Source organism: Calidris pugnax, unplaced genomic scaffold, assembly GCF_001431845.1.
Source record: "Calidris pugnax isolate Ruff unplaced genomic scaffold, ASM143184v1 scaffold217, whole genome shotgun sequence".
In the NCBI taxonomy this organism is placed as follows: Eukaryota; Metazoa; Chordata; class Aves; order Charadriiformes; family Scolopacidae; genus Calidris; species Calidris pugnax.
The window spans coordinates 684,005-692,983 of NW_015090962.1; the positions used below are offsets into that span (position 1 = coordinate 684,005).

Sequence of the window (8,979 nt, forward strand, 5' to 3'; positions counted from 1 at the left end):
GAGGGGGAGCCCACCGGACAGGGAACCCCTGGCCCTGCCGGTCGCCCCTCCTGGTGAACCCCAGCCCCACCGACAGCCCCACCGGCCACCCCAGGGTACGGTGAAACAGCCCTCCCGGTGGCCCGACGGCGACACCGGCCACCCGCCCCGAGGGGGAGCCCACCGGACAGGGAACCCCTGGCCCTGCCGGTCGCCCCTCCTGGTGAACCCCAGCCCCACCGACAGCCCCACCGGCCACCCGTTCCCGCCGACCCCCGGTCCCACCGACCGTCCATCCCGGTCGGACCCCCCCAGGACCCCCGGCTGCACCGGCCGCTCCTCCCACACAAGACCCGTGAACTCACGTCACGCAGCCCCACAGACACATGTGCACGGAGCCCCACACGCCGAGCCCCGGTCCCGCACCGCCCACCCAGACCGAGCCCCCCCCGCGCACTCACCGCGCCCGGACGCCATCTTCTCGGGCCACACCAACGCGCTGCCTCTTCGGGGGGGTGCGGGGGGGGACGGCCACTCCGCCGCCGCTTACCACCCCGCTCCCCGCCACCCAGCGGCATCGTAAGATCGGGAAGACGGCGGGCCGGTGGCAGAGCGGTGCGGGGCGCTGAGGCGGCGGCGGGATCGGCGGCGCCGTTAGAGGCCTCTCCCCCCCGCGCGAGTGGTCTCGCCCGTCTCGGCTTCGGGTTACTAGGGCGATGGTGCCGCACCGCGGGGGGCGGAGCTTGGGGGGCGGGGCCCAGCCGGCGTCGCAGCCAATGGGAGCGGAGAGGCTCACCCCCCGTCATTTGCATGCGGCGGGAGAGGCGGGCGGCGCGGCCAATGGGCGGCGGAGGGGGGCGGGGCTTGCCCCCCACGAGGGCGCCGCGGCGGAGCGGTGGGGAGCGGCGGACGCCGGGCAGGTGCGGGGACGGGATCGGGACCGGGACCGGGACCCGGGGAGCGGGCGGGGGCGGGGGGCGATAACGGGGGGAGCCCGGCGCAGGCGCGGTCCCGGCGGCGCTCCGCGGGAACGGAGGGGGATGCTCCGGGCACGGGATGCGATGCCCCCACCGACCTTCCCCCGGGCAGCCCTCTCCCGGGCTCTGCTCCTCCCGAAAAGCTGCGATTTTGCGCACAGACTGTGATTTTTTTCTCTCCCCGGTACCGGGCAGCGCTTTGCTGCTGCTCCCGGTAACGGCTCCACTCGCCGCCGGTTCCTCGGGTGGCCCCTCGCCTCACCGCCAGCTCTCTGCCCAGTGAGACCCCTTCCCGGTGCACAGAAGCCCGCGGGGAGGGTGGGTTCTGCCCCCCGGTGTGGCAGGGCAGCCCCGGGTGGGTACGGGTGGCTGGTGACCCCGCGGTGTCGCACCGGGGACCGGCAGGCGCCTGAGCCCCGGTGACACAACACACCGGCAAATCTGCGTGGAGATCATGTGGGGTTTGGTTTTTTGGGTTTTTTTTTCCCAAAAAGTCTTCCCCTGGTTTGTCACGGGAGCCGTTGGGCGCCCAGCGGGGACAAAAACCGCCGCGTTTCCTACAGAAGATGGTGGCTTCGGTGCCCAAAATGAGACCAAGGGTGGTTGGGAAGGAGGACCCCCCCGAGGACACCCTCTCCAGCACCCCCCTTGGCCTTCCCTTCAGCCGTACCCCCAACTCCTGGGTTCCTCTGGGGGACGAGCCCCTCTCAGGCCGCTGATTTTTAAGGCCTTTTTCCCTGGGATGTCGTTTCCAGCATCTGCTGGGGATGCGCTCCCCGAACGGGACGGGGGTGCCTGCCTTCATAGAGCTGCCATGGTGGGGAAAGGGGGGACCCACTGGGGGTGCCAAGTGGGTCCCCACAAGTGCTGGCATGGTTCAGAGTGGGCACGGTGCTTGTTGGCCCCATCACCGGCCGGACCGCGCCGGGAGGGCAGAGGAGGTGGCAGGGTGGGTGCTGCGGTGAAGCTGGATGGAGGGGGACTGGATTTTTCCTAATTTATAAATGAAAGAAATGTTGTGGGGCCGTTTCCAGAACCCCTGACCCCTTTTTGGCTGGCTTGGCCTCTGGTTCCCATCTTCAATTCGGTGGTGCTATCGCTGCAGGATAACGGCGCTGGGCTGCTGCTGGGGACCGGCGTGCTCCCATCACCGGGGTGTCTCCAAACTGGGTGCTCCGGGGTGGGTGTTTTGCCCAAAATAGCCAAAAAAGCAGAAGTGGAGGAGGCCAGGTGGTGGGACACGGCGGGTGGGCCAGCCCCGGTGCTGGGAGGCAGCCCCACGGCATCGCCCGCGGACACCCGGGGTTTGTTTTTTAAGAAAAGCACCCAGCGTGGTGTGTTGGGAGCATCCTGCTCCGGGCTCCCCAGAGCTGCTGGATGAGCCCCCCCTCTCCCTCGCTCACCCCCACTTGCTGCCGGTGCCGGGCTGCGGCGCCGACACGGTTAAGGCACCGGCGGGATGGGGAGCCGGGCTGCACGCCACGGCACGCCACGGCGGAGCCAAAACTTGCCGAGTCAGGATGTGAGAGAGGCAGGGAAGGCTCTGCAGCATCCCTGGGTGCTGCCGCATCCTGGGGGGGCTGGGGGGGCTCGGCCTCCCTCCTCCACCGGACGCTTTTTGCCAGGAATGGGGTAGGAACCGGCACCTGCTGGGTTTGCCTCCGGCTGTCGCGGCCGCACCGGCACCGGCGCCGCTTCCCGGAACCTGCAGCTCCACCAGCAGCTGCAGGGGGGTTATTTCTATTTTTCTATATTTTTTTGGGGTTTTTTTTTGCTTCCTGACCTCCCATCTCCATTAAGAGCACCGGAGGCAGGTAGGTGGGTGCTGGGGGGGGTCGGTGCTGCTGTGGTGGTGGCTCGGTCGTGCGTGGCTTACCGGTGGGCTGGCTGGGAAGGGGTGTGAGCTGCCAGGTGAGACACACCGGGGACCCCACGGGGGGCTGTGTGTGGCCTGATGGACCCCCCCCCCTCGTTGCTTTTGTGCCAGCGTACGTGATGGCAAAGCAGGAATAACCCGGTCTGACGTGTGGCGCGTGGTTTTGGGCTGTGTCATTGACTCTTTGCCTGCGCTTCGGCGCGATCACGGGCGACCTCACGTGTCGCAGCTCCATCCCCAGAGCCTGGTCGCCTTCCTTGGCTTAATGACCAGCTCGTAAACAGGTCCATGATGGTGGGGAGGTGGGGGGGAAAGGCTGCTCTGCAGCAGAGGCTTTCCCCGGGCAGAGGGAAGGGGCAGGGCTGCTGCTCTGCGGATCCCTGCAGCGCCGGGGGGGGCACGGCACCCAGTGCCAGGCACCAACAGAGAGGTGAGGGCAGGAGGCAGCAGGTCAAACCCTGTTATTTACAAGGCAGAGCTGGGCAGTGGAGGTAATGGTGCTAAAGTCACCTTTTCCCGGGGTGTTTGGTGTGGGGGGGGTGTCATTTGCTGAGGACGCTGCTTGCAAAGCTGGTAAAATAGGGGTAGGAATATGGGAACAGATTCCTGGAGTGGGGAGATGCTCCGCGCTGTCTCCCCACATCCCTCCCCTGAGCAGCTGAGAAGGACACTGGGGTGCCCAGGGCAGGGGTCCCACAGCTCCCCCCGCCCCACTGCCTCACCCTTGGGGGCTCAGGCTCATCAGTAGGTGCAGAGGCTTCGTCCCTATATCCAAATTAATTCCGTGTGCAGTCCCACGTCCCCTTGCCCTGACGGCAGCGCGTTTGGGGGCCTGAGGTCTGCAGACCGTCCCCGGGACTGGCCCAGCAGGGCTTTGGCTCCTGGGGCTTCCTGGCCATAAAGCTTCCCAGTGTCTTGGCACCCGGAGAAGGATCCCAGTGGGAGCACAAGCATGAGGGGCTCCCTTGCACCCAGGTCCCATGCACACGCCGCAAAAGAAAACACTTTTCTTCCCTTTTTGTCTCCCCACATCCCTCCCCTGAGCAGCTGAGAAGGACACTGGGGTGCCCAGGGCAGGGGTCCCACAGCTCCCCCCGCCCCACTGCCTCACCCTTGGGGGCTCAGGCTCATCGGTAGGTGCAGAGGCTTCATCCCTATATCCAAATTAATTCCGTGTGCAGTTCCACCTCCCCTTGCCCTGACGGCAGCGCGTTTGGGGGCCTGAGGTCTGCAGACCGTCCCCGGGACTGGCCCAGCAGGGCTTTGGCTCCTGGGGCTTCCTGGCCATAAAGCTTCCCAGTGTCTTGGCACCCCCACTTTCCCACCACGTCATGCTGGATGGGGATAGGGATGGGGATGGAGAGGGATCCCAGTGGGAGCACAAGCATTAGGGGCTCCCTTGCACCCAGGTCTCATGCACATGGCGCAAAAGAAAACACTTTTCTTCCCTTTTTGTGCATCACCCTGCAAAAACTGCTGCGGCCACAGACTCGGGGTGCAGGAGTGGTCCTGGGGACACACAAACTGCCAGCACGGAGGGGACTGGGCTTTCGGCAGCACCTTTGGCTCAGAGGGCCCCAAGGTGCAGGTCAACCCCAGGGGCTGGGATGCTCCAACTCCTCAGGATGCTGAGCCCTCTGGTTTCCAGCAAATTTCCCCAAAATGCTGCCAGGCACTGCGCTCGGTCCCCCCAAGATGACAGATGAGAGGTATCAGGTCCTGCTGAGAACAGCACAGAGCTGAGCTCATCACACCACAGACCCCCAGGACGTACAGACAGAGCCAGTTCCTAAAGCCCTGCGATAACTTTGAGTCTTGGCTTGTGCCCACACGGGCAAGGAAGCCACACAGCTGCCCCCACTGCGGCTGGGACGGGGTGGGGGGTCCAGGGGCATCCCCCCAGCTCGCTTCAGCTTCGTTATACTGCCACTAATTAAGTGATGCTGAGCAGGCATGAAGCGACTCGCAGGAGTGTGCAAGAGGGTGCCCGGGCCAGTGGCTGCCGTTACCCTGTGCCAGTGCAGGCAGCTGCCTGCTGCCAGGGGAGGGCCATGGGGGGCATCAACGGTGACAGCAGCACCCCCAGGAGAAGCTGGGGGGGTCATGATGGTTTTGGGGGCTCAGCAGGGTCCTGCTCGGGGCGCTCAATGCAATGGTCCGGGGGCCGCGGGGGAGCATCTCCCTCCTGCCCTCTCAATAATTAACCCGCTTTATTGAGCCTGCCCAATCTCAGCCCTGGCACGTTTCTCGATGCCCAGGGGAGGAGGGAGATGGGGGCTCGGCACCGGGGCTGCACCGGGGCCGCAGCGGGGCCGGGGGCTGTGGTGGGCGGGCGGGAGGCTCCGCAGGGACGGGCTCGGCTGCCGCAGCCGCTGCCATTGGGCCGCGTGGGCTGCAGGGGCTGCGCCGGGATGCAGGAACGCCGGGCCGGGATGCAGGAGGGATGCGGGATGTTGGCACGCTGGGACAGGATGCTGGAGGGATGCAGAATGTGGGAGGGATGCGGGATGCGGGCGTTCTGGGCCAGGATGCTGAAGGGAGGGGAGATGCGGGATACTGGAGGGATGAGGGATGCGGGAAGGATGCAGGATGAAGGCACACTGGGCCAGGATGCTGAAGAGAGGAGAGATGCAGGATGCTGGAGGGATGCAGGATGCTGGAAGGATGCAGGGTGCAGGCATGCCCTGCTGGGATGCAGGCAGGATATAATATGCAGACACTCCGTGTTGGGATGCGGGGGGGATGCGGGATGCTGGAGGGATATAGTCATGCTGGAGGGATGCAGGGTGCTGGAGGGATGCAGGCTGGAGGGATACCCTGCTGGGATGGAGGCAGGATGTAATATGCAGACACTCCGTGTTGGGATGCGGGGGGGATGCGGGATGCTGGAGGGATATAGTCATGCTGGAGGGATGCAGGATGCTGGAGGGATGCAGGATGCTGGAGGGATGCAGGATGCTGGAGGGATGCAGGATGCAGGCACACTGGGCCAGGATGCTGAAGAGAGGAGAGATGCGGGATGCTGGAGGGATATAGTCATGCTGGAGGGATGCAGGATGCTGGAGGGATGCAGTCATGCTGGAGGGATGCAGGGTGCTGGAGGGATGCAGGCTGGAGGGATACCCTGCTGGGATGGAGGCAGGATGTAATATGCAGACACTCCGTGCTGGGATGCGGGGGGGATGCGGGATGCTGGAGGGATGAGGGATGCAGGATGCAGGCACACTGGGCCAGGATGCTGAAGAGAGGGGAGATGCAGGATGCTGGAGGGATGTAGTCATGCTGAAGGGATGCAGGATGCTGGAGGGATGCAGGGTGCAGGCATGCCCTGCTGGGATGCAGGCGGGATATAATATGCAGACACTCTGTGCTGGGATGCGGGGAGGATGCAGGATGCTGGAGGGATGAGGGATGCAGGAAGGATGCAGGATGAAGGCACACTGGGCCAGGATGCTGAAGAGAGGGGAGATGCAGGATGCTGGAGGGATGCCCTGCTGGGATGCAGGCAGGATGTAATATGCAGACACTCCGTGCTGGGATGCTGGAGGGATGTAGGATACTGGAGGGATGCAGGCAAGCCCTGCTGGGATGCAGGGGGAGGATGCAGGATGCTGGAGGGATGCAGGATGCTGGAGGGATGCAGGATGCTGGAGGGATGCAAGCGAGCCCTGCTGGGATGCAGGGGGAGGATGCAGGGTGCTGGAGGGATGCAGGATGCTGGAGGGATGTGGGAGAGCCCTGCTGGGATGCAGGGGGAGGATGCAGGATGCTGGAGGGATGCAGGATGCAGGCAAGCCCTGCTGGGATGCGGGGGGGGGATGCAGGATGCAGGCAGGCTGTGCCAGGACGCAGGCAGGACGCGTGCCAGGACATGAGCACACTGTGTGAGGCCACGCTCCCGCTGTGCCCAGGGCAGCCGGGGAAGGAGCCAGGACATCTCTCAGTCCCCATCCAGGAAAAAAAAAAAAAAGAAAAAAGCAGCTCATGACCTGCAGTATTTCATGGGCCTAAAGAAAGACATGTTAAATTTAAAATGTAGCCCCAGTTTTGTCAGGAAGCGTGGGGGTTTTCTGTGATACAGGAAACTGCTGACGGTGTTGCGGGATGGGGAGAGGGGGCAGGACCACGGCTCCCTCGGGAATCACACTGGATGCCCCCTGGCATGGGGATGGGGAGAGGGAAGGTCGGGTTCCTGGGGGTGAGCCCCCCGTTTTCCCTCGGAGCTCCGGCACCCTGGCTCACACAGTCACGTGCAGGCTGCGGGCAAAGCCGAGCCATTTTCCTTTCCTTGCCTTGTCCCTTGCGGAGGGACTCTTTAGTGATAAACACTGGCAAAATGTTTAATTTTTCAGGCTTGCATTTCATCACCATTTCCTGATGTGTCATAAGACCTCCAGGGCACGGGTCGGTGCCTCGCTGGGTTGCCCCGTGGCCATGCCCTGCTGGCCTCCGTGGGCAGCGAGGTGGGCAGTGAGGAGCCCCCTCTCTGCCTTTCCTGGGAGCCCCAGAAGTTTGGGGAGAGCATCCGACCTGGGGGGTCAGTGCAGGGCAGGGATGGAATGGGAATGGGGTGAGTTGGGGGGGTCAGGGTGGGTGCCCAGGGGTCTGGGGGCTGGCAGGGCTGCCGTGCCCTGCGCCGCTGCCCCCGCCGCACGCCCATCCGGCCTGCCAGCTCCTGCAACAGGAAGCACCGTCACGCGGGCGCCCCAAAAACTCACGTTTCTTCCTCTTTTTCTTCTTCCCCCGTGGCAGGGGTGAGGCGGCGAGCGGCTCCGGGGAGCCCAGGCTGGCTCCATGTATCCCGAATCCACCACTGACTCCCCGGCGCGACTCTCGCTGCGGCAGACGGGCTCCCCAGGGATGATTTACAGGTAAGAGGATGGGGGGCTCTATGGGGTTTCAAACATAGGGCCACAGCACCCCAAAATCCGCCCTGGCATGCTTTGGACAAAAATTTCTAGGACTGTAAAAACCCAGGTGGCAGCAACAGCGTTTTTGGGCGCTGCTGCCTGTTATGGGAAGAGTGGGTACTTTCGGGGAGCGTTGCCGGTGCCCCCCACCCTCCCTGTGGCTGCCAGCTCTGCCACCCGGTCCCTCTCCACCTTTCTAACGGGGTTTGTGGCATCTTTCTTCTCTCTCCCCTTTGCTGTCGGAAGCGCGAGGTACGGGAGCCCCAAGCGCCAGCTCCAGTTCTACAGGTAACCCAGCCCTTTCCCCTTCCCCAAAAAACTCCCCTCCGGGGCCAGCAGACGCGGTTGAAGCCCCGGTAGCCCCTTTGCATGGCTGGAGGGCTAGTTGGGGGGCAACCACCATGGGGGTGTGGGGCTGGGTTGGAGATTTGGGGAGCATCCCACACCGATGCCGCGCTGGCTTCTCCCAAGGGCAGCTCCAGGAACCCGGCCAGCGGCTCCGCTGCTCCTTCCATTAAGAGGAGCGTCGTTAAGTGGTACGGAAGGCAACGCATTTTTCCCCCCCCTGTCCCCCCCCCCGGCCCCGCGCCCCGTCCTTTTACCGTCTGAAGCGCAGGCAGCGCGTTTCCCCGCACACGGTGCCCCGCACCCGGGTGCTTCGGGTCCGGCCTCGCCGCGATGGGCTGGGGGCTTGGGGGCTGCCCCCCAGGGGAGCCATCTTCTCCCTGCTCCATCTCCGTGTGCGGCGGGAGGAGGAAAATCATGGCTGGCACCGGGGTGGCTCGGTGGCACCGCCGGCGTGCCCGTCCCGGTGATGTGCCACCGCCAAGCCCAAGCCACGGGTGGGTTCTGGCTGCCAAACCATCCAGGCACGGCCACACACCTCAACCGCTGGGCACATCTGGTGGGAAAGGCTGCTGAGGCCCGTGGGCAAGGAGCCAGCTTGCCCACGGGCTGCCTGCAGGCGGCTGCCACCAGCATGTGGCACCCAGCCCCGTGGCGGGGCTCCTGTTGAGGTTCAACAAGGCCAAGTGCCAGGTTCTGCACTTGGGTCACAACAACCCCTGCAGCGCTACAGGCTGGGGGCAGAGTGGCTGGAGCTGCCTGGCAGAAAAGGACCTGGGGGTGTTGGTCGACAGTCGGCTGAACATGAGCCAGCAGGGTGCCCAGGTGGCCAAGAAGGCCAACAGCATCCTGGCCTGTATCAGGAACAGTGTGGCGAGGAGGGCCCGGGAGG

The 8,979-nt window shown here is 64.7% G+C and overlaps 1 long non-coding RNA gene across 2 annotated transcripts; it reads left to right on the plus strand.

The window, feature by feature from the left end:
* Nucleotides 1-826: 826 nt before the first annotated feature.
* On the plus strand, nt 827-8,039 carry LOC106894009. Of its 2 annotated transcripts, none has more exons than XR_001413208.1 (3): nt 827-899; nt 7,585-7,703; nt 7,989-8,039. It is a non-coding gene; the product is annotated as an uncharacterized LOC106894009 (long non-coding RNA). The 2 variants fall into 2 exon arrangements; XR_001413209.1 differs by lacking the exon at nt 827-899 and adding an exon at nt 2,454-2,770.
* The last annotated feature ends 940 nt before the right edge of the window (nt 8,040-8,979 follow it).